The sequence below is a fragment of the Aquila chrysaetos genome, chromosome 7 (genome assembly GCF_900496995.4).
Source record: "Aquila chrysaetos chrysaetos chromosome 7, bAquChr1.4, whole genome shotgun sequence".
NCBI classification, from domain to species: domain Eukaryota; kingdom Metazoa; phylum Chordata; class Aves; order Accipitriformes; family Accipitridae; genus Aquila; species Aquila chrysaetos.
Genome location: NC_044010.1, coordinates 4047426 through 4071871, shown reverse-complemented (window position 1 = coordinate 4071871; position 24446 = coordinate 4047426). Strand labels below are relative to the sequence as shown.

Sequence of the window (24446 nt, the reverse complement as noted above, 5' to 3'; positions counted from 1 at the left end):
TTTGTCTGTTATTATCATCTCACAGCAGAGAAAGAATGAAACTTCAATAACAGAGAGCTTTGATATGGAAAACACACAAGAAAATTGCCACCTGTGAGAAGAACAAGGACTGAGGCTAAGTGAAGCAAAGGCAGTGATTAAAGACAATGCACACGAAACAGACTGGATCAAAGAGAAGAAACACAAGAATGTGGAAAGTTATTTTATACCAGCTTTCAAAATATACATGAGACCCTGGAGAGATATCACAGGCAGAAGGAATACAGTAACTCCACATTCCCACTAGTTTAGCCAAGGTGTCTTCTGGGAAAGTTTGCTGATTGACAGGGATGTATGTGGGAGCCAGACCTAGGACTGACAACACGAACTACTCGATGTACTGCCCGAACTTCTCGAGGTTCATTGCGAATGACAAGCTGCTGTCCCTCCTGGCAAGCACTACACAGAGTGGCTAACCTGCTCTCTCCATCCACATGCAATGCACAGTGCTGCTCTAAGGAAGCGACAGAAGAGTTTTCAGTGCCCTTACCACTAACAGTGAAGATTCTCCACATCCACTTCAACCTCAAACAAAGAGAACAAAACCAAAACAAACAACAAAAAGAGATGCTACAGCAGAGAAGATAATTTTACTTACAAGGAAAGGGGGCAGAGGGGACAGGGGGGACAAAAAGAGGGAAGGGGAAAAAAAAAAAAAAAAAAAAAAGAGGGGAGAGGTTCTTGGGAAGGAAAAAAAAAAAATTTAGTATGCAGCCATACTAATAACCTCAGTTTTTTGAGGGGTTTTGCTGGGATTTTTTTCCCCATCTGGTCTTCAAGAACACAAGGCCAGAATCACCAAAACAAACAAGAAGGGAAGCCTGAGTTCCTCTTAGTCCTCCCCTCCTTGTCTCCCAACCCTCAAGACCACATTTTCCAATGAATTCTTTCTGTTCTTAGATAAATTACACTGGAGACCACATGGGCGTCTGCCTCATTGTTTTAAAAGACACAGAAAAGTTAGCTTAGTGCTCTCACTTACATCCTTTCCCCAGATTTTCCACACATGAAATCATCAGAGTAGTCTGTAAGGTATTGACAGCATGGGTCTCTACTACTCTCTACAGGAAACCTGAGAATGAACAGAACTAGTTTTTCTTCTGTTGATACCCATCAGCTCTGTTGTCAGAACAGGAAAGAAAACACCAGCAACAGAGCAACACCTAACATCCAACTGACCTACAAAATAAGGAAACTACACAGTTCAGGACAGCTATATACATCTAAAAAACAAACAAACAAACAAAAAAAGAGTATCAGCAAATCTAAGTTGCATGCTGACAGCACACACTACTTTCTACTGTCAGCTTGTAATAAACAACTGGAAAGCAATTCTGAGGGGCAGTCGGTAACACATTTCACAGATACAGTAAGCTTGACTACTTGACTACTTGTTTCTGAAGGTAATTCATTTTATAATACTAAGAGGAGTAAACCAGTATCCAGCTTCTGTTGTTCTGTCCAACAGAACAAACACAGACTTCAGATCCAAACACAAACAAGTCTCAGCCTCAGTTATAAAAATCTTCACACTCACTTAGCACACCTCTTTGGTGTATTTACATACATACTGGGGTAAAACCATACCTCCATCACTTCTCTCTCCTATACAGCCAACACTGACAACAGAAAAGAGAACTAGAAACTTTTTCTCCTTCTGTACCACGAGAGCTGTTCAACAAATTCTTACTACAGAATTAGCTGGCAGAGGTCTCACATACCTGTAGAAGAGCACTGCTCTCACTGCTGACAGCTACCCCAACAAGCCATGTTTCTGCAAACACTCAATACCCCTTTCACCACAACCCTGGGACAAGCAACATTCAGCCTCAATATCATGCTATGTACCACCACCGCTCCGGCAGGCGCCATACAGTCTTGTATTAAAAATACACATACGAAATAGTAATGTCTCAGAACCACCACACACCCCCCAGAGGAAGCCCACCCCAAGTATTTTGGGGCATCCTTTTTGACAATCTGCTACAGATGCCAGATGATGCTAACCCTGAGCAGCATGCATGGTGAGCCCGTCTGCACCAGCTCACCCAGCAGCCTAATTCTCTTTCTGGTACCTGTCACACAACCTTTGTTACTTACAGCACAGGGCAGACATGCTGACTGAGCGCTGGGGAGGGTACCACCGCCACTGTAAAACCAATTCTCAAGTCTCCGATCTTTCTGCAGCGCTCAGCAACTTCATCCTGAGTATTACAAACAAACCTGGACCAGAACGCAACCAGATGGAGAGATTAATGGTGATTAATACAGTCACATAGCTATCTCAAAGCTTGGAGATCAATGCAAGAACAGCAAGGATTTGTCCCCCTTACTATTTTCCCCCTCAAAAGGGCACACAAACCTTCTTTTGACCTGGTAGCCTTCCTACTGGTTCTGGGGTTTGTGAACAACTGTCCTAACACAGCCTTGGTGGTATTCAGAACAGAATTCATTAATCCAGAGAGATAAGGAAGATGGCCGCAATGGACAGGGATTCTCCACCTTCTACCCTTCAAGGGGGAGATGTGACAGATCTGTTCTACAAAAGCTCCATCACATTTTAAAAAGCGTGGTGGTCCTGCGTATTTTAAAACCAGAGGTTGAAATGGACCCCTCACTCCACTCTTTTCCCTACTAAGACCGACTACAGTCAATCATTAGTCTAGGGTCCTGCAAGATCAGAATCTCCATAAACTCCAAGTACTAGTTTGTTTTAACCACTTTTTTTTTTTTTGTTAAGTATTCCTGCAGTTTCTGTCACTAACCAATACTATTTATTCTGACAGTCTTTATTTTCCTTTTCCTCACAATAGCTGTAGGCTATAGCTGAAGTACTGACACAATATACAAAACACACTACTGGGAATGCAGGCAGATGGGGGCAAGGGGACTAAGATGTGAAAAAGCAACAGGAAAAGAGGGAAGAGGAAAATCTCAATTAAGGAGAGAGAGAGAAAAAGCACAGGGGCATTCACTTTCCAGCAAACAGGACCCTCCAGTTTGCCCAGGAAAACAGATGAGAGTTATCACTGTTTTACAGTTAAGAAAAATTAATCAAAAAGTTTGAAGTGGGCTCAAGCAGAAAATGGATTAAACCCAGTTAAAAATCTCCCCATGTTTCTAGAGTCTCAATTCAATCAGTCTCTGCAACAGGTATAGAGGAAAAGTCCCCTAACTAAACAGGAAAATAAAAGTAAGTAGAAGGAAATTAAATGGGAAAACTACATGAATGGAAGGGAAGACAAATGTTGAGATTTTCAATGAATATATTTTGTTTCAGCAATTAATTTTACTTCTTACATTTTGCTGAGTCTTGCTGGCAGACATGCCGTAATAATATAAAATTAGTAGCCATGGTGCCCTAAGAGGTGACAGTAGAAATATCATATTGATACACTTTGAGTTAAATAGTTCCAGTTTTTAGCTCAACTAATGAGCAGTAAACAGGATAACATTTGGTTTTGACTATTGCCAGCTGAAACATCAGTGCGTGCCTTTCAGCCCAGCATTACTTCCTAGTTTGCTGTCATTAGCTGTCATACCAGGGAAAGACTTTTGCAGGACAGAAGTGATTCTGAACCGCAGCTTTGTTCAAATTTCAGATCGGTTGCTTAGGACTCCAATTCACAACTGCAGCAACTGAGGACATAATGGTCCAAAATGCTTTATGCTATTATCCCACCGTATATCATCACCAAAACAATAGGGATTCAAATAAAAATGTCCACCACCACCCACCAGTTTATAGTCTGCAATACTTGCATACACGAAATCAGTGATAAGCTATATAAATGATCTAAGAACAGTAAATACTGTGGACCCCATGGGTAATATCAACACGTAATAATTAAATCGAAGACCTTGTAATTTGCTCATTGCAGGTTTCTATGGAATAATCTAAATTGCTGCCTTTCATAACTTCTCAGTTAGTGTGCAGTGTTCAGCAGGTGAAGCACTTCCCCTAAGGCAGGTAATCTCTCCACAATAAATCAAGGGTATCGTTGCATAAAGTGCGTGCATGAGGAGGGAATTTCCTTCTCCACCACCCAATCTAAATGTGTTCCAGATTAATCTGGGCTGAAAAGGACAACATAAAGTTAAGATACTGAATGACTATCAACAGATGTTTGCTAAAAATCAATTTCTTAAATTCATAGCCTCCCACTTTATCAGAAGTGGACTGCATCCTTAAAGTTAAGACAGTTGCTTGCCTCTGATGCACAGACTAGTGCAAATGGGCTATCCCCATAAGAAGTTATTTTTTTCCACAAATAAAATAAAAAAATAAAAATTAACTATCCATGGAAAAAGACATAATGAAATATCAGGAAGCAATCAGCAGTATTAGTCAGAAGAACAAGCTTCCAAAATACCTTTTTTTAAATATCAGGAAGAGCACACAGGTGTAAAATTGCTAAGGTACAAGATGTTAAAACTATGAACATAAACTCTGAACTTACTGCACTAACCTTGTTTCTACCCTCCTCCCCTACTATTCAGTTCGGTGATATCTCACACATACCAGTTTCCTTTGTCAGCTTTGCAAGATTCCTTTATAAACAGATGTTACTAAAAGTTCACAGTACTGGCCTCTGACAAATATTCAGACCGTACTGCTGTCAGCATGAATTACTTCCCATGATAACTAAAACCACATCTCCACTGAGTTCTATGGCAGTGACAGAATGTTGCTCTTGCTTAAAATACACTTGAGCACTTCAACAGAGCAGCATAAATACACATGCACAATCACAACAATTAGTCACTTTCAACTCATCACAACACACACCCAGAAGGGCATAATTCATGTTTCATAAACTTGCAGTTTGGTATTTTGATGTTTTCTATGTAGAATATAGTACGTATTTCAAAATTTGGAAAGCATCAAGATATTTTGGGTATCTTAAATGGAAAAACATACATGAATCAATTTACCCATCAATTTACCTTACATTATTACTTCATAGGTTAAAAGGTATTGTTTTTTTCCCTGAGACACAAGAATGGCATGTGCACAGAAAGGCATGTCTGTATCTACTAACAAACGATGAAGATCTGTACCCTCATGAATGAAGGCGACTGAGAAACACAGTGAAGAGCTGGCACTTCTACAACTCCTGCGAAAGATGGAGAACTCGTGAACTCAAAAGGACAGTAACTGGAAATAAAAGGACAAGCAAGAGGTTAAGCCTCAATAAAATTTGTCTGTCAGAGAAACATAAGGAAAGCTTGATCATTGCCCCTCTGGAGGGTCTACACTTGGGGAAGTAGTATAAAAGCCAGCATTGTAATACATCCATAAAATCATTATTAATGGAATAGTCTTAATAAAATACTGACTAGAATAGTCATGCATAACCTACTCCAACCTTAATAAAACCAAACAGCCATTCTGCAATTCAAAGGAAATAACGGAGCAGATGCTTTGCACTTTGTAACTTCCACTTAGATAAGATTAAACCCTTACCAATTAAGTACAGGTTGAGGACAGGCAAATCACAACCACAAAATGGTTGAGGTTAGAAGGGACCTCTAGAGCTCGTCTAGTCCAACCCCCCTGCTCAAGCAGGGCCACCTACAGCCAGTTGCGCATGACCGTGTCCAGATGGCTTTTGGATATCTCCAAAGATGGGGACTCCACAGCCTCCCTGGGCAACCTGTGCCAGGGCTCAGTGATCCTCACAGTAAGAAAAGTGTTTCCTGATGTTCAGATAGAACCTCTGGTGTTTCAGTTGTGCCCATTGCTTCTGGTCCTGGCACTGGGCACCACTAAGAAGAGCTTGGGTCCATCCTCTTTACACCCTCCCTTCAGGTATTTATACACATTGAGAAGTTCTTCCCTGAGCCTTCTCTGCTCCAGGCTGAACAGTCCCAGCTCTCTCAGCCCTTCCTCACAGGAGAGATGCTTCTGTCCCTTCATCATCTTCACAGCCTTTCATGGGCTCTCTTCAGCATGTCCATCTCTCTTGTACTAGGGAGCCCAGAAATGGACATAGGACTCCAGGCGTGGCCTCACCAGTGCTGAGGAGAAGGGAAGAATCACCTCCCTCGACCTGCTGGCAATACTTTGCCTATGTAGCCCAGAATACCATGTGCCACCTTTGCTGCAAGGGCACACTGCTGGCTCATGTTCAGCTTGATGCCACCACCCTTAGGTCCTTTTCTGCCAAGCTGCTCTCCAGCTGGGTGGTCCCCAGCATGTAATGGTAAGTGGGATTGTTCCTCCGACCCTCTGGCGTATCTGCCACTCTTCACAACGTGGTCCAGTCTGCAAATGTGCTGAGGGCACACTCTGCCCCATCATCCAGATCATTAATGATGATGTTAAACAGGACTGGACCCAGTATTGACCCCTGGGGTACAGCACTAGTTACCAGCCTCCAACTAGAATTCACGCTGCTGATAACCACCTTTCCGGTCCTGGCTGTTCAGCCAGTTTTCAATCCACCTCACTGTCTGCTTATCCAGCCCATACATCAACAGCTTGTCTGTGAGGATCTTACAGGAGAGAATGTCAATGGCCTTCCTGAAGTCCAGGTAGACAATATGCACTGCTCTCCCCTCATCTACCATCCCAGTCATTTCACTGTAGAAGTTTATCAAGTTGGTCAGCATGACTTCCCCTTGACAAATCCACACTGACTACTCCTGATGGTTTTGTTGTCCTTTATGTGCCTGGAAATGGCTTCCAGGATTAGCTGTTCCACCACCTTCCAAGGTATCAAGGTGAGGCTGACCAGCCTATAGTTCCCAAGGTTGTACTTCCTGCCCTTCCTAAAGGCAGTAGTGACATTTGCTTTCCTCCAGTCTTCAGGCACTTCTCCCAGTCACCATTATCGACCAAGATTATCAAGAGTGGAGTCGCAATAACATCAGCCAGCTCCCTCAGCACTCATGGGTGCACCCCATCATGGCCCACGGACTGTCCAATTTGCTTAAGCATTCCCTGACCTCTTAAGTAATCCTCTTGCACCAAGGGTACAGATTCCTTACTCCAGCCCTTCGCCCTGGTCTCTGGGACCTGGGATTCCTGAATCCCAGCCCTGCTAGTAAAGACTGAGGCAAAGAAGGCATTCAGTAGCTCAGCCTTTCCCACAACCTGCGTAACCAAGTCCACCATCTCACTGAGCAACAGGCCCACGTTTTCCCTCATCTTCCTTTTGTTACCTATGTACTTAGAGAAACCCTTCTTGTCATCTTTGATATCCCTAAATCATGGCTGATATATTGGTTGGTGGGTGAAAAAAGACCACCCAGTCAGACATTAAAACATGCAAATAATAATTCAACCAAAAATTCAGTACTAAACAAATCTTGTTATAAACAATAATCTGCAAGACACTGGAAATGTGGTTCTTCCTTCTTCTGGACCTTGTAATTCAGGGTGACTAACCCTCAAATATGGGTGGTAAAATGTCTGTGGTGCAACTAAACTCTTCTCATAGCTCTCAAACCTGACTCTAGCTAGATCTGACCTTCATCAAAGGTACCAGGAAACTTTCATCGGAATGTAAAGCGCAGCTCTTCTTGTGAAGTAAATTCTCAGTGAAGCATAACCAAACCTAGTTTAGAAAGTTATAGCTGACTAGAAGGGCACAGCACTTCAGGCCACAAGGTTAAAAACACCATGATACCCATTTCAAAATCCATGAAAAAAAAATTAAACAGAAAAAAACCAGTTATCCAAATATCAGCCAGAATTCCAAAATCAATGAAAAATGAGAAAGGTCTCCATCTATATGTAGACATACTCATATCTAGACAAGACACTTCAAATGCACTTCTAAACATATCCATGATCATATTGAGGCACATAAATACTGCATGATCTCCACTCTCCAACATCGTATCTGTACCAATAACTGCCCCTGTGCTTTGCAGCTTGTCTGCCAGCTCAAGTTCTGTAGCCTGCTACATTTTTTGAAATCCATGCCAAATCCTCTTTGCTTGCTCCAAGATTCCTAGCACTGTTCAGAACAGGCTACCTGTAGGAACTGATGAGAAACGCAGTGCTGTATGACTCCTCCATGAACAGGGGTGTTCAGTTCTGATCCTTGAGCCTGCTGGCACGAACACAAAGCCCTAACTTGCCCCTCTCCATCCAGGAAGGCCAAAATAGTAAGCGAGGTTCTAGCACGGACAAGACTTCTTCCAAAGCAAACTAGGAAGATCAGAACCCCATCCATTTTCATTCAAGGTTTTCCCCAACAGAAATACATGTGCGTTGGAGTCTGACACGCTGTGCAAGCACAGAGCAAGGGAGCAACGTAGGTGCAAGCTGGTTCCCCACGTAAGGACTGCAAGGTCAATCTACCCATCTGCCTAGCAGCCTGATTGAAGCCACTAGCATTACCAAGCTCAGAGATACCCAGAAATTCTAGACTAAAGGCCATTCTTTTTCATCTAAGCAAAACTTCTAGGTAGACAAAGACAATATCAGCAGGAAGACTGATTACTGGTAGCCCTTATCTAGATATTAGTGAAGGAAAGTAATCTTATAAACAGAATTTAATATGTAATTGGAGTTGATAAACACTCATTATTTTCCAAACACTTATTTTTCCCTGATACATTTTTAGATAAAAATTGTCATTATAACTATGCTAAAGCCTAGATTCACATGATTACTTATCAAAACAAGTTAACATTTAACAGTATAACTAATCAGTGAGAACACACTGCCTAAATTTTATTTTTCATGTGTTTGTACTTAAAACAATTCACCCTATATGGAACATCTGCAGGACAGCTCCAGAGAGATACTTTAATTTGATGCATGGAAAATTAATTTTTGATTTACACAAACTAACTTTCTGACTCTACCTGTTTCACAGTGCCCAGGAAGGACAAGTTTCTTATCATGCAGGATTTTCCAGAAGCCTCTGCAACCTCCTCAAGCTCACGCACAAATTCCACAGACAGCAGAACAGGTTCAGCAGCGAAAACAACTTTCAACAACTTTAAAAACCCTTATAAATTCAAGCAGGAAATGAAGCATGAAAAGAGTTCCTGGGGACTGCATTTATGAGCTCTGTACTATGCAGACTACTATTTAGTATTTTATCTAGGCCAAAACCAAAAGCAGCAATAGGTTAGCTCTGGGAGTATCTGAAGAAGTATACCAATCTTCATTAAGCCTTCCAAGAAAAAATTCAATTCTTTACAGCTGACAAGGTACAAAGATCACTGTACAGCATCAGCTGTTCTACGCAAGACCTTCAAGTTCTCAAGTTTTACAAGAGTCTAAAGCTGCTCCTTTCACAGGCATTTCCTTCTTTTCAGCAGATTAGTTTTTCAGTAGGGCATTAAGCTAATAGTTTTTAACACCTCTTTTATACAACACTTATAATCCTATTACCTCTTCCTATTAAAAAAACCACCAACTGCACTGCAAAATGGTGAAGTCATGGGCTATTAAAAAAAAAAAAAACAAACAAAACAACAAACAAAAGAAACCCAACCCTCAAACACCCTTTCCACTTCTCAGGATTTCAAGCCAAATGAAGCAAGCGCATTAAACCACTCACTGCTGCTGCCACCTCCCTCCTTCCTGTAGAGCAGTCACTCCAAAAAGTATGGAGAGTGCTACGCAAGCAGCAGGCACTTTTCATCCAGGAAACCCCACACCATAAAGAAACCTCTGTTACCTCTCACATGCTGCAGGAAAGAGTCAGCTCAAAACTCGCAGGATGACGGGGAAAAAAAAAAAAAGAAAAGAGCCAACACATCCCGCTTTTCCCCAGCCCTAAGAGGCTCCCCAGTGCCATCCCACACGCCGCTCCCTCGGCTCATGTCCCAGCCCGGGATGGCTGACAGCCTCTCTCCTTTCCTCCTAGCACAGCAGAACCAGGCATATCTTGACAGTGCACTGTGCCAGAAGCAATACTGCATACAAATAATTACTGTAACGAACCATCCGACTGGAAACAAAGGCTCAAGACTTTGCTCCTAAAAGCAAACCACAATTTCTAGTGCAGCCCTTTTGGTATCTGCTCCATTTGGAGATTTTTAACAATAGAGATGCCGTTCTTCTTACGTAGATCAAGCTGCCCACCCTCTTGTCCATACCTGTGGAGAAGCCCAAGCACTCCCACTGTACTCCTCTCTGTTATCACCCAGACATACCTGCCGATGACAGCGACGTGTACTTTTGCAAGGGTGTTTCAACCAGCCTGGCTCACCGACCAGTCTTTTCACAAAAGGTAACTTAACTATTACAAGGCTGTCCCTCACTGGTGCTTTTTCCACCACTCTGCCTCATAACACTCCTCTAGCAACCTCACAGAATCAGCAGGATGGAACCAACGGAGGGTGTCTCTTTGCCATCGTGCTCATCTGGGGCTCTCCCAGGCTACCAGGGCAGCAGCTCTGCAATGGTAGCTGTCTTTACTGAGCTCTGGTCTGGTACACAGCTGCCTGGAAAAGTTTTGCTGCCAGCCTACCTAAGCCTCCTCCCTAGCTGCTATATATTAAGCTAACAAACACACTTCCTTCAGTAGAGTTGCATCTACATTAGAGTAATTTATGAGCACACCTATGCCAGGTAAGGGTGGGATTTTCTCATGCTTCCAGTCAACATTACTGATAATGACAAAACACCATAAAAAGGATGAGGCCTGAGTACACACAGGCTACATGGCTAAGATGGATTGTCTTAGAGGTGGGGAGAGAAAGGATAGGTACAGCCTCGTGACAAGTGTTAATCTCCTGTAACTCAAACCTGTTTGAACTCTTTGTGCAATACGTACATTCCAAGCAGGCAGGTGTTTCAAAGCTTCCCCAGTAAGCCGCCTCTATGCCACAAAGATCTTACTTATTATTAGGACTGCACAAGAGTTTTGGGGAAAAACTTCCCTGTTTCAGACACCTAGTAGCATAGAAAAAAACTTCAGGACTACCGTGTGTCTTAACTGGTCAGCCACAAAGTCAGACCAGTCTGGATCTCGACCATCACTGTCTCACCTTCCTCTCTGCTCCAGTCCCCAAACTATACTTTCTCTGCACCGGCATCGGCTCTCACGCAAACATGGGGTTAGCCAGATCAGGAGGCAAGCAGTATTTCTAGTAGCCTTCTGTGATCCTCTGCCTACCCCTCCCACTGAAGAATGTCAGAAGACCTGGTTCTGTGATTCTATGACTACCAGTAGAAAAACAGTAGCTCAGCTTTCAGTTGAACAGGAAGGGTTATTTTGGGAAGATAACAATATACATTTCCAGGCACTAACGGGTAGCATTCTACAAACTGCCTCGAACCAGACAATTTTAAAGAGGAAAGGTACGAGTTAAAAAGAAACAGACCAAGGTGCATTTGTGGGGCCTGATCAGAATAACAGCCACTGCCAGCTAAAACATTCCAGTTGTGTTGAGAATACAAACAGATGAGCTGGCTCCACACTTTGTCTTGCTATTTATTACTTGATAACTGCTTGATACTCAATGTAAAAGAACAAAAGTACTGGCAGCTCCAACTCCCTGAATTACAAACTAAAAAAAAGATAAAGAACACATAACACACCAGGAAATAACCTAGATATTTAGCTTACATAACTTATTGTCTCCATGCGTGTGGGCATCACAGAAGAAGTGACTGCAACAGATGTAAATGAGGAAAGGCTTGGCAGGCAAATACAATAAATCCATTTCCTACAAAAGGAACATCATGGCAGAAAAGCACTGAAAGAGGACTCTCCATACAGCTTTAACTCAAACATGCAGGACAGAGAAGAAAAATAGGAGCATCTCAGAATCTCACCTATCCCTAACAGGGATGCCATTGTTCTTCCACCCAACATTACCACAAACAAGGAGCACTATTCCTGTGTTCCAACCTGCTCTGGTTTATGATCAAAGAGCTGAACAACTTGCTCCACAGGGAACACACTGGACAAAAGCAGCAGTCCCTGAGCACTGGTATGTGTGAAGCCCATTGTCCTTTGAATGTGTGTCACTGATTTTCCAGCTGCCAGACACCCACCCAGCCACTCTCTCACTTCCCCCCTCCCCATTAGGACAGGGGGAGACAATACGATGAAAAAGCTCATGGGTTGAGATAAAGACAGGGAGATCACTTACCAATTAGTGTCACAGGCAAGACAGACTTGACTTGGGGAAAATGAATTTATTGCCAATTAAAAGTAGAGTAGGATAGCAAGACACAAAAACTACACTTCCCCTCCACTCCCTTTTTCCCAGGCTCAACTTCACCCCCTCATTTCCACCTTCTCTACTCTCCACCCCACAACAGTGCAGGGGGATGGGGAATGGGGGGTCAGTCCATAACAGCTCCTCTCTGTCACTCTTTTCTCCTCACATTTTTCCCCTGCTTCAGCATGGGTCCTTCCCATGGGGTACAGTCCTTCACAAATTGCTCCAGCATGGCTCCCTTCCATGGGCCACAGTTTCTACCAGAAAATCTGCTCCTGCGTGGGCTCCTCTCCACAGGCTGCGGTCCCCGCCAGGAGCCTGCTCTGGCGTGGGCTTTCCATGGGCTGCAAAGTAGGCACCTGCTCCAGCATGGTCCTCGCCACGGGCTGCAGGGTGGACATCTGCCCCGCACGAGGAGTGCCTCCTCCTTCTCTGGACCTTGGTGTTCACAGAGCTGTTTCTCACTTTTTTTTTTGGTTTTTTTTTTCCTCTCTCTCTCTTCACCCCTCTCAGAGCTGCTGGGCAGCATTTTGCCCTTTCTTAAATACATTTCCCCCAAGGCACCACCAGCTTGGCTGGTGGGCTCAGTCTTGGCCAGCAGTGGGTCCATTTTGGGGCTAGCTGGAACTGGCTGTGTTCAGCACGGGTGCAGCCCCGGTCTCTTCTCACAGAGACCAGCCCTGCACCAACACCACTGCCAACACCTTGCCACCTACACCCAATACAGTATTTCATTAGCTGAAGTGAAATACCAACTTAAAAGTGGTTTAAAAGATCCAGTGCATTGCTTGATATGTAGGGCTTCTCAATAACTCATACCTATCTACTCAGAATATACATCATTTTCTGACTAGTACACCCAGGTGACAGAGTCCTCTCTACCCTGTACCTCCAGCCACAGCACGCACACACCTGTGATCTATACCTCTGAGCTTCGTTGTCCTCTACTGATGTCCAGAATAGTAACTACTTACTTCTACTGCCTCAGATTAACTGACTGACACTTTTTGACTGTTAATCTAGACAGTCATTCTACATGGCATAAGTATCCTGCCATAGCTATGCTAATCTATCTTCAGGCAGACAAACTTGAGGCAACAATTTCACCAATCCAGAAGAAATTTCAGTTCACTTAATATAGGGCCCTAGAAGAATCTTGGCTTTAGCATTACTCTTGTTGCAGTGCTTTACATCTATCTCAAATATTAGTGGATATACTTTTAACATATCCAGACAATCTGGTGAACAAGGAGCAGACATTTTTATATAGCCACATTTCACTTCTAAAACAGAGGCCCAACTCTTGGCAAACACCCAGTGCCTAAAACATCACATTAAGATTTCTGAGATTACCAAAGGAAAAGCATGTGCTTTCTTTACTAAGCAAGTACAGAGCCTTTGCTGCAAATGACTCAACATCATTATCAAGCACAGGACAATCGAGCAGGTGCTACTCCAATACTCCAGTACAGTTTTCAGTTTGCTAAGATGTAATGAACTCTTATTTTATGCTAGGAAATGCAATCTAACATCTCCAGGCCAAGACACACATTTATGAATGGCCTCTCTTGTTACACAACTACAGCTGAGCCACTGATCTCACTGTAAAAGACACAGCACTGTCAGACTGAGTGCAGTCAAAGAGATGGAGCAAGGCATACAGCAAACAGTACTGGCACAGCCTGTAACTACCTAACTGCTTACCACGTAAGTTGTCTTTTAAAAAAAATACAGCACAATTTAAAAACATCTTCCCCCCAAGGTCAGTGGAATATCCTGAAAAAGCACATGGTAAAACAGTTTTCTGTGAACACAGGAATCTCATGTATAATGGAAAGCTAAGGTCATGATTCAACTCAGCAATACCCTATCTTTTTCTGGCAGCTGCTGCCTTGCTGGAGTGGATGCCAGATGTCAGAGAACTTGTCACTTTACAAAAAAACCCCAACCAAACAGAAAAAAAAAAATTCAACGCATTTCTGGCCAAATTCCTCACTCACCTCTCTGCTGCACAAAAAATAACATCTGAGAGAAATACTATATTAAAACAGCACACATTCTTACTTTAGCTTTAAGTACTTCACAATGAATTTTTTTAACCAAAGTGTCAACCACCAATAGCTAAAGCAATACAGGACAGAAGTTGAAGTAAGCGTATAGACCTGTGGCTACTTAACACATTTATATTTTTCAGTTTACAAGTGTCTACAAACAAAACTGTAAATAAATGAAAACTAATAAAGTTGTAAATGTATTATGAATGCATAACTAAGAATAGAATCCCATTATTTGTTTCTTATGGAGGTACTTCAGCATGAGAACTGCACCAAAGACATTCCAGTTGAAGCTTCCTTAGGCATGAAGAGATTTTACTTTTTTTTTTTTATTTTATTTTTACAGTCTTATCTCAGTAAGGATTACAAATTGTCAGTGCCTACTGCAAAGACAGCTATCAAGACACTGTGTAGGCGGCATGATTTTGTTAAGCTATTAAATGTACGGGACCTTTTCAATGTTAAAGCACAGTTTACATCTATGCAGATTTTCAACCAATCTGCAGATGGATTTTTATGCAGGAGGAAAGTTTCAAACATACAATTTAAGAGCTCTAACTCACATCCTTTGGAAGCGTTATGGCCTAGAACAGCATTTGACAGAATTCAAAACTGTTCCAACAATTCTAGTTCAACCCAGCAACAAGCAATTTTAATCAAATGCTTGTGGAACTAATTCTAAAAACATATCCTCTGAGAATCAGGATACTATAAAACCTTTTGGACAAGCAGCGCAGTAAAATTCCAGGCAGTGGGAGATAGTGTATCACTCTTCCTCACACTCAGTTACTAATCTCTTTTCCCCATCTCACTGGATCTTGCTGGGGAGTCCAGAGAACTAAAGGTGAGATGTGATATGGACTCCTACTCTCCAACTCCCTCAGGGTTAAAGAGCTCCTGTTCCTCTACAACCCTCCTCCTCTTCACTCAAGCAGCAGCCAGGCTTTAGCTCTTTCCAGGAACAAGAGAAGGTCAAGGGGGATTGATACTTCACTCAGAAGCAGAGTAGGGGAAAGTGGCTCCTTTCCAACCCTTCACTTCTCATTACTGTGCAGGTGTTACCCCTCCCCATCTCACTGAACTAGCTGGAAGAGTTCAGAAGTCAGCTACAGGACTGAAGACTGAGGGGGACACAAGATTAGTGCTGCAGATGCCCCAGCAACATCGGATCCAAAAAATTTGCTATTATTTATAATTGCGTACATTTAGAATCATCATGGTATCAGTTTAAAAGGATTATCTGAATTATAATGCATGATAACTTTATCCCACAATTCACTGCCTGATGAATAAATATTACCCAGTTGTTGCTCCCAGCAGCAGCACTGCATATATGCTAAAAAAAAATATTTAAGGACACCAAGATGACATAATCATAGCTGTAAGGCATGTTACTTGTAGGTATGCCAAAGCACTTCCAACAGAAGAAAGAAAAGCACAGAGACACAATACTTATAAAAACCCCTAGATATGTCAAAAACTATAAAGAAAAAAGTGATGGAAGCTCTCTCCCATTGTTTTACAGTATTTTCAAGGTCCCATTTATACACAGTGCAAAAAACACAGCCTCTGAAGCAAAAAAACAGCTAGCCCAGTCGCACACCTGCTGGGTGTCTTTTGGACTAAGTATTTGCCTAAACAAGTAGGTTTTTAACGGAACTCTTTCATCAAAGCAGGCAATCATTCGACCAGGCTTCAGAATCCCCAGGCATACCACCTTCAAACTAGCAAAACATAAGTTCACCAAACTCATTCATGCAACTTAGATTTAGGATCATATAATAAAAAATAGAAATCAAGCACCCCTCAACTTCTCTTTTAAATGATATGTAGGAAAAAAATAGAAGAACATGGCAACTCAAACCAGAGCAAAAAAGAAAAATGCAAGCCTTCCTAAGTTGAAGTAACCAATTTCTTACTTCTAACTGAAAAGTATTTGTGAAAATGAAATACAGCTGTTACAAAAATGACAAGGAAATAACTACACAAATCAAGAACAAGATCGATCACACTTAAAGCATTTATCAAGAAAACTCATTTACAGTATCTTGGATGAAAGGTGATATAATTCAGTGTTAAAGAAAGGTTCATGAAACATTATCGAAGTTGAATAGTGACAGAGACTAATACGAAACCCCAAAGCCGTGCTTTTCAGTATTCTAAATTTAATCAGAGTATTTGTAATTAACAGAAGACTTACAGAGTCCTCACTGAGTTGCAAAGAAAAAAAAAATCTTTAGAGAAAGAACATCTCACATAACTACCAACCTTACTGATAAAAAGTGTAAATATTTAAAGAATGTGAGCAGATCCTAAAGTTTATTTCTTTGTTTGGTTTTTTGTTTGGTTTGTTTTTTTTTTTATGTTAGCCATCTCAAAGACATCAAACTTTCACCTTCCTTTTCTCTAAAACCCTCTGTTGAAAACTGAGCTCTTCTAAACCAACTCTGATGTCCTTTGGGAACTTCCTTAGCTGCTAAGTGAAAGGGTGGAAAGAATGTTAAATCCACACGAGATCTTCACTGTTAACTCTTTGACACAAGCAGGTATTAGTAAGGTATTCCCCTTTTTGATTATTGCTATCATAGTGCTGTGAAAGTCTTAAGTCCTATCAGAGCTATACCTTAAAGGCATTTGTATTACGACTCAGAAACCAAACCTTCTCAAACACTCTCACTAGTAGCCCCATTTCTGCTTCCCCTCAAGACCTGCAAACACATTTCCATCATCACCTGCAGCATTGTCATCAAATAAGGGCCCTCATGAACCTGTGCAAGTCCCCTCTCAAGCCCTCTGATCACTATTCTTGTCCAAAATAACACCTAGAGCAATGAGTGAAGAAGTTTATGTCTCATCAGTGAGAAAATTATAGTGAACAGAATCACTTGCCTGTGCTCCAGGTTTCTCCACATGTGAAATGGAGAAAATAATACCAAGTACTGAATTTACTTTGCCACAAAACCGTTCAAAAGCTTTTGTTAAAGTGAAAACACCAGTGCGCTACATCTGGCCTCCTGACTTAGGATCTCTGAGCCCGATAGAGTAAGTACTTCCACCTGGTATGTAATTTCTAGATAGGGAACTGTTCCCACTTAGTAACCCTACAATGAAATTATGTACCGGCAGGCTTATTTGCAGGATCGCAACCTCAGGTCCTGCCTTCGATGTTCACAAGAGATGACTGCAGAGGGATTCCCTGCGTACACAGTGGACTGCCTACGAAGCGATGAGCTGCAGAAATCGAGCCAAATTTTCCTCCACCTACCAGATGCTCAAAAGTACGAGGCACAATTAACCACACACACACACCGCCCTCTGCTCTTTCGCTAAGGGTTTAAAACTGAAACACCGTCCGGAAATTCGTTATCCCCACCACTCACTTCCACCTCCTCACCCCTCTCACCACAGTTTAACCCGGCCCCAACACCCCCAGCTCCCGCACCTCTCGCCGCCTGTTGGGGACAGGCCCTCACCTCACCGCCCGGCAGCTTCCCCCCGGCCCCAAACCGCTTATTTTTAACCGAAACTCGGTACTTACGAGGCCGGGACGCCTCTCACCCCCGGCGCCACACAGACGGACGGACAGACTGACTGACGAAACGCCCGCTCCCCGCGCGCGCCGCCCCCCTCCCCCCCGCCCCGGCACAACCGCCGCCCCCGCGCGCAGGCGCCCTGCCGCGCCCGCGCGCCCCCCTCCCCTCCCCTCCCCTCAGCGCCGCGTGCCGGGGGCGGGGCGCGACGGCCCGGCGGCTGAGGGAGCGGCGGGCCCGGGGCGTGAGGCGGCGGGGCCTGCCTTCCTTCCTTCCTTCTTTTCCTTCCTTCCTTCCTCCTTTTCCTTCCTTCCTCCTTTTCCTTCCTTCCTCTCTTCCGGAAGGGAGCGGGGCGAGGGGCCGCGGCTCAGCCCTTACCTGCCGGCCCGCCCTCCGCACCGCGCCGGTACCGCCGTCGACCCCCAGCCCCCGCCCAACCATAGAGCGCGGGGGATAGAGCGGCCGCCTCCCGCCATAGAGACACCCTCCCCCTCGCCGGTGGGATAGAGCGACCCCGCTGTGGACGTCGTGCGTCGTCGTCCCCTTCCCCGCCATGGCAGCCGCTCGGCGGGGCTGGGAGGAGCGGGCCTTACCATCCCTTTGCTTCGGGATTTCAGAGCAAAGTCGGGAAGCGTAACTGTATCGGCACAGATCAGAGGGTTGCCGGCGGCTCGGCACGCCCGGGGTGGTCGTGGCTGGGCGCCGGAACTCTCCCCAGGTCTTGCCGTTTGCGGGAATGCAGACATGCCTGGGGTAGAAGTGCCTGGGTTTTGGAAGCTGCGGGGGAGTTTTGAGGGCCGTGGGCATCGCAGCATTTGCATCGCTGGTACCTGTTGAGAGTTCCGCTTCCTCTCAAAGCGTATCCTATTTAGCGCTTATTTACAGGGAAATTAGATGGGGTTTGGCAGGAGTTCTTAGAATCTCAGAAATAGGAACTTAGAAGATGCCTGCGTCCAAAACCTGATCGCTCAGGAAAGAGAACGGTGTGCCCCTTCCCAAAGTCGAATCACAAAAGGGCTTTCTGCGTTGAACCCTAATGGAGTGCAAACAAAACCCCTTCAAATGTGCGTGGCCACATGCAGATGGCTGAAAGGTTTTAGCGTGTTATTAGTAAGTTTTCTTAATATTTGAAAAAAGCCTCAAAGGTATTTTTGCCTACAGTACAAATTAGTTCACTGTATAGATCAACCAAAGTTCGTATTGCTATAACACAACATTTGTTGTTTCTCCATGCAAAACTTCCCAGCGTAACTGCCCCTGCCCTCAAAAAAGGAACAATTAATTTAAATTATTTCGTCAAAGTATCAAAGCCATTTTGCTGATAACGGCAAGAAAAGCAAAAGGGGAGCAGTAGGGATGGCCACAGTGCTTCCCTGCTGAGTCTGCTTGGCTCTAGGGTAAGGCTGCATGCATGCCCGTCGGGAGCTAGAATATTCCACCCAGACCTCGTAACATTGCACGCAAGAGGGATCTGCTGTCAAGCACTAAAAAAGCCCGTCAAGAAAAAAGCAAAATTCATCTTTTGTGGGGAGAAATTACTTCTGTTAAAAGAACCAGAGAGGAGAAAACATATGTTTAAAAGTGTAAAAAATTAAATGAAGCAAAACGTTGCAAATGTTTTTGCAATAAAAAAATAGCCTCCGCTGACACTGTCAGAAATTGAATCTGAGGGAGAATGAAGTATAGTCTTAAATTCCTTCTGTTTGTAAATAGCGAAGTATGTTGAAAATACAAAATTAAAAGATGTATGAGTAGTTGTCCAGTAAAAACTGTATGAGTGACCCCTTTTCCAATGGTATCAGTCACACCTGTTGAGAGTTTCAAGTCAGGTTTTATAATGTTGCGTAATTGTCAAATCCAGATGCTACTTGCTGATTGTAATCAAATCTGTCAAAGCGGCATCCATCTCAAAGATAGTATCTGTCAGTGCTGTGAGAATCAGAGCTATAGAAGACACTCCACTGAGAGAGTGACAGCATTAGTCATCGTTTGACCCAGCCGAGACTGTACTGGCATTATCTGGCTTGTCAGTCCACGCGCATACCGCAGATTTAATTAGCGTGTATCTTCAGTCCCAACGCACACAGCAAGTGACATTCTCGCTCATCTTACAGGCCAACAAAGATAGGTAAGCAAACAGTGAGACATGAAGCTCTTATGGCGGTGGTCTCGCAGGATAGATAAGGGGAGAGAAGAGGTGGCCAAAGGTATGTCTGAAGATGCTAGAAGCAAATCGGGATATGCAGGGGATCTGCAAGTGCTGTGTGGACTTGGAGGTATCGGGGATACTGTGTTGCAGCGTATAAAGGATGTGGGAGAAACTTGGGCTACTGCAGTAAAGGCATCGTGGGGGATGTGGGAAAGAAATGCACTGAGAACAGCAGTTAACTCCATTTATGGCCCATGGAACACTGTGTTAAACTGATAAAAGCACTTCTATGGCTACACTTCTTTTATAACAGTCCCTCTGCATGTTTTCCTGCACAAGCGTTCTTATCTGGCAAATTTAACATTTGCCAGACTTTCCTGAATCAGGTTTCTTTCCTCTGGAATAAATGTTATGCTTGTTCCAAAAAATAAAACCCTCTCGTGGATCTCATGAGAACAGTCTGTATTGAGAAGGGTCCTGAGTCTGGGATCTCCTTTAGTGATCTATCTTTAATTTTTTATTAAGCAAAGCCTTACATTTTCCCCTGCCTCAGAAATTCAGGTTGTCCTAGGTGAGATCTTTAGCTGTTGATTTTAATCTCACTTGTAGAATATGACCAGAACTGAACTTAAGCTACCCAGAATATCAGCCATGCATCACTGGGCCCTATGCCACATGCAAATGTAGGACAAGCTATTTTTTCCCCAAATGTCCCAGTGACTCAAGGTTTTCAAAGTGTAAAATGATATTTTTTAAATCTTTGAAAAAGACCAAAGATCATTCATTAGTTGTGGAAATAATGCCATCCAATAAATAATTATCTGTAAACTTAGGAGTAGGTATTTGAGTGGAATGCCACATCTCCAGTTTGGAGAAGGACACACAGTGTATGGCATGTTGAGTAACATTATTACATTGAGGTGATGAACGGACATATTTTTTTCCTCTCTGGGAAGAGGCAGTGACATCAGACACCAAACCTGATACCTCATCAGTTTCCTTAGCACAGCACAAAAGGTTTCCCTCAGAAATCAACTCCATACCAGCAGGTTCTTTGTGCTACTCAAAAATTACCAATGAAGCGATCCTGGATGTAGTTTATCTCAGTACAGTGTCATAGAAACAGCGGAATTTCTGAGCAAACAGAATCAGAACATGGGTCATTTGGGTCTGTTTCTGTTAGTGTTGCTATTTGCTGAGCAGAAGTAGATTTTAAAGCCCTGCAAGTTAGTTTCCTATTCACATAGACATCAGTGACCTGAAGTAAAATTGTTCCATAAACAGGACTTGCAGAAGATATGTCGTCCACATTGGACGCATTTCCCTGCAGCAAGTGTGAAAGCAGCCTTTCTTTTAATCTCTGTTCTTCAATCTCACAGTTTAAACAAAGGCCTTTTACCTGATAAATCTTTTGGATGAAAGCCATTTGCCTGATGCAGTGCGGCCTTGAAAGGTGAACAACAGCAGTGACCCTTTCTTGCATGCCGATGTGATACAGAGGAAACTTTGGAAGGGAGATTTGACTTCCCAGGCAGTGGTTTGCACACAAAATCCGACTGGTGTTTGTGCGGGCACAAGAGGAAGTTCCGCCTCAAGTGTTTAGACATCAGTGACTCGCGATCCCCCTGACACTAGTATTTTCTGTAAGAGTGTTGATATAGTTAAATCCAGCGTTCTGTGCTCCTATTTTTACTGTGTCTTATACAGCTACACCCTATTTTAAACCTCGGAGCCCAATCCTAGCACACACTAAGTAAACATTCTGCAGCACAAAATCACTTCCATGGAAACACGCCCTGACGGTGATGACTTACTGTCACGGTTGTACAAGTCAGCACAACAGAGCTCACTTTAACATGGTCTAGGTGCTGGTAACAGCGTGGTGTCAGCAGCAGGGAGTTTACAGCGGGCTTCAAAAGTCATCCCCACAACTGGTGGATGTTCAAGCGATTGGTTCGTGCTGAATTTCATGTCACTACAGCTACACTGTTAGTGGTACCCAACCTCATCTGGATATGTGTACACAGGAGGGCAATTAACGCCTTGGCTTTGTCAAGGTAAGGCTTTGACTCTCTGAGTGAAGTAACAGCTGTATCCCAGGGTAAATTTACAGGACTGTTCAGGGTCACACCCGTTTATGTCCCACAGATTGTGGGGCAATAGCCCTGAAGTAAAAGGATAGAGGAGACGTTTGATAAAATGAAAAAAGGAAGGAGTTAAACCAGAAAGGGATTTGAAACAGGAGGGAGAGCGAGTGACAAAGAAAAAGGCTTTAGGTCTTCTAAGGGACAGCGGAAAAGAGACACGAAGCATGGCAGAAGTGAGAAGCAGATGAAAAGGGCATTAACCTGAAATACCAGAAAGGAAATGAGAGAAGAAAACAGGAACAGAGGTAAAGACAGGCAAAATCAAGTGTGCTACTAGCTGAGAGTGTAAGAAGTTTTATACCGTTAGTGTTTGCTGGTATACCATCTGGTGGGGAAAGTAGTGGTACGGTGACTCAGTATGAGTGTTTTACCAAAGTTCCTGTAGCAGTTACACATTTAATCAGAGAGGAAGGGTCTTTTTGAATGTGGGCCTCTGTACTTTCCTGGGCTTCTCACAGATGTAATCCAGTGTTTCACATGATAAAGTCCCACGCAAGGATCAGTTAAAACACTGGGGGATTTCACAAAATGTAGCAAGGATGGTCTCGTCTTTCACATTCTGCGTGAGCTGCTCCTTGTTCCTTAGCTCAGTCTGCATTACAGTTTCCTTGCAAATATGAGGAGAGCAAGGACCAAAGGTTCACGCAGCTGTCTGATGAATTCCGTCATAAAAATACAACATGCCATGGATTGGCCACAAGGACCCTGGCAGATAAATGCAAGGTATTTCTGAAATAGCACTATCAAGGATAGATGGGAGTAAATTGTCACTCCGCAATTGTCCCGGGCTCATACCATTTCCATGTGAGAATGAGAAAGGAAAAGATGAGGCGCCCAAGTCTCTATACCATTTCAGTGAATTCTATAGGCATACCATTAATAAGTAGTGTGCTAGGGAGGAGGGTGTGTAAACCTTAAAACATCCAGCCAGAGTTGTTGTCAGGTCATTAGCCTAACTTTTATAAGTAACACAAAGTTACTTCTTCGAGTCAAAATGCATAGCAGCTGTAAGATTCTTCTGCATGTATCCAGACTTAAACTGGTGTTCGGATTTGCAGCTGAGAAGGAATTTCCCACCTGTTGAATTACCAGAGCCCTCCGTCACCTACCTTACTGTGCCCCATTGCACAGCTCCATCAGCTAAGATCTCCTGGGCATATTTTACACAAAGACCAGCTTTCCCTTGGAGCAGGGGCCTCGTGCCTCAGAGACACCTGGGCTGAGGTTGAGAACAATTTATTTTTTGAAAGGTTTCACATTTTAGTTTGGTTTGTTGTTTTTTTGGTTTTTGTTTTTTTTTTTTTCCCCAGCTGATCCAGAACAATAGAATGCTTTGGCAGATTTCCTAGTACAAGGTGTGTATTACAGACGTGCAGACACAGGACTACAGCCACAGTCTGCTGGTACAACTGAAACGTCACTGGTCATTTCTGTGGCTACAGGGAGAAGGATGAGCAAAGCTGAGGTGCGAGGGCAGCGAGGCAGGCATATGCGGTCTGTTAAGAGTGCAGCAGCTGTGGTCCAGTTCATAGACATGAAAATTATCTGAAGATGCTGCTGAGGCTGAAGGAAGGAAAGCGAATGCGTGAAGGACAGACCCTGATCTGCTGGCAGGGAATGAGGAGGGAACATTCTGTTATCAGAAACAAGCCCAACCACACTGATAAGCCACTGAGACTTTACCAGAGCCCCTTCCAGACCATCGCTTTCAAAGTAAAACAGAACAGCGGGGAGGGTCGGTCAGGCCAGCTCCCTCCCATTTATTATAGACTTGCCTGGCCCGAGTTACCAGGTTCTGAGAGTAAAACTGTTAAGCGGTGCATGCCCACACAGAATTGTCTGTTGCTCCCACGCAAGATTGTTTTTTTTCCTCCAGTATTTCCTCTCGCTCCCTGGAACAGCTTTCTTGTTGCGACTGTGAAAGCTAATCACGCTCAAGGAGATACCTTTGCACCAGTACAGCTCCCCAGCTTTGGGCTGGCACCTACAAGCTGGCCCAGAAGTCACTTGCCGAAAGCAGCTCAAGAAACCCTCGGGTTGGTTTCGTGTCAACCACCGCCAACCTTTGATTATTTGCTGCCGCTCGGTGGTTATTGCAGATAATAGCTGATGTCCCTACCGCACCGCTGGCTCCTCACCGGGTCTTTCGGGACCCGGTGTCCCGGGTACCTGTGGCTACCTTCGAACGCATTCAGGTGGCCCAGGTCTCCTCCGGTGAGGTGCCCGCACCGCACCTCAGCTGAGGGTGGCAATGGCAGCAGGACTTTTCAGCTGTCGATGTTCCGTCGTGGGAGAAAGAGCTTTTGCTGGCGGAGCATCTCCCCCCGGAGGCTCCTGCCTGCCTCCACCCACCGTGCCGGTAACGCGCGGCTTTAAAAAAAAC

General features: G+C 43.8%; 1 protein-coding gene across 9 annotated transcripts in view; it reads right to left on the bottom strand.

Annotated features, from left to right (window-relative positions):
* B4GALT4 (beta-1,4-galactosyltransferase 4) overlaps positions 1–17869 on the bottom strand; it is a 34358-nt gene extending 16489 nt beyond the window's left edge. Inside the window, exons 1-2 of one of the 9 annotated variants that reach the window (XM_030019749.1) lie at positions 17776–17869; positions 17358–17498 (exon numbers count right to left, since the gene is read on the bottom strand). The gene's annotated coding sequence lies outside the window, so the exon portion shown is untranslated. Of the gene's footprint in view, positions 1–2139; positions 2263–9566; positions 9666–9686; positions 9780–17357; positions 17509–17771 lie in introns of those variants that run through there. The other 8 variants (XM_041124777.1, XM_030019751.2, XM_030019752.2 and 5 more) reach the window with 8 other exon arrangements.
* Positions 17870–24446: the final 6577 nt, after the last annotated feature.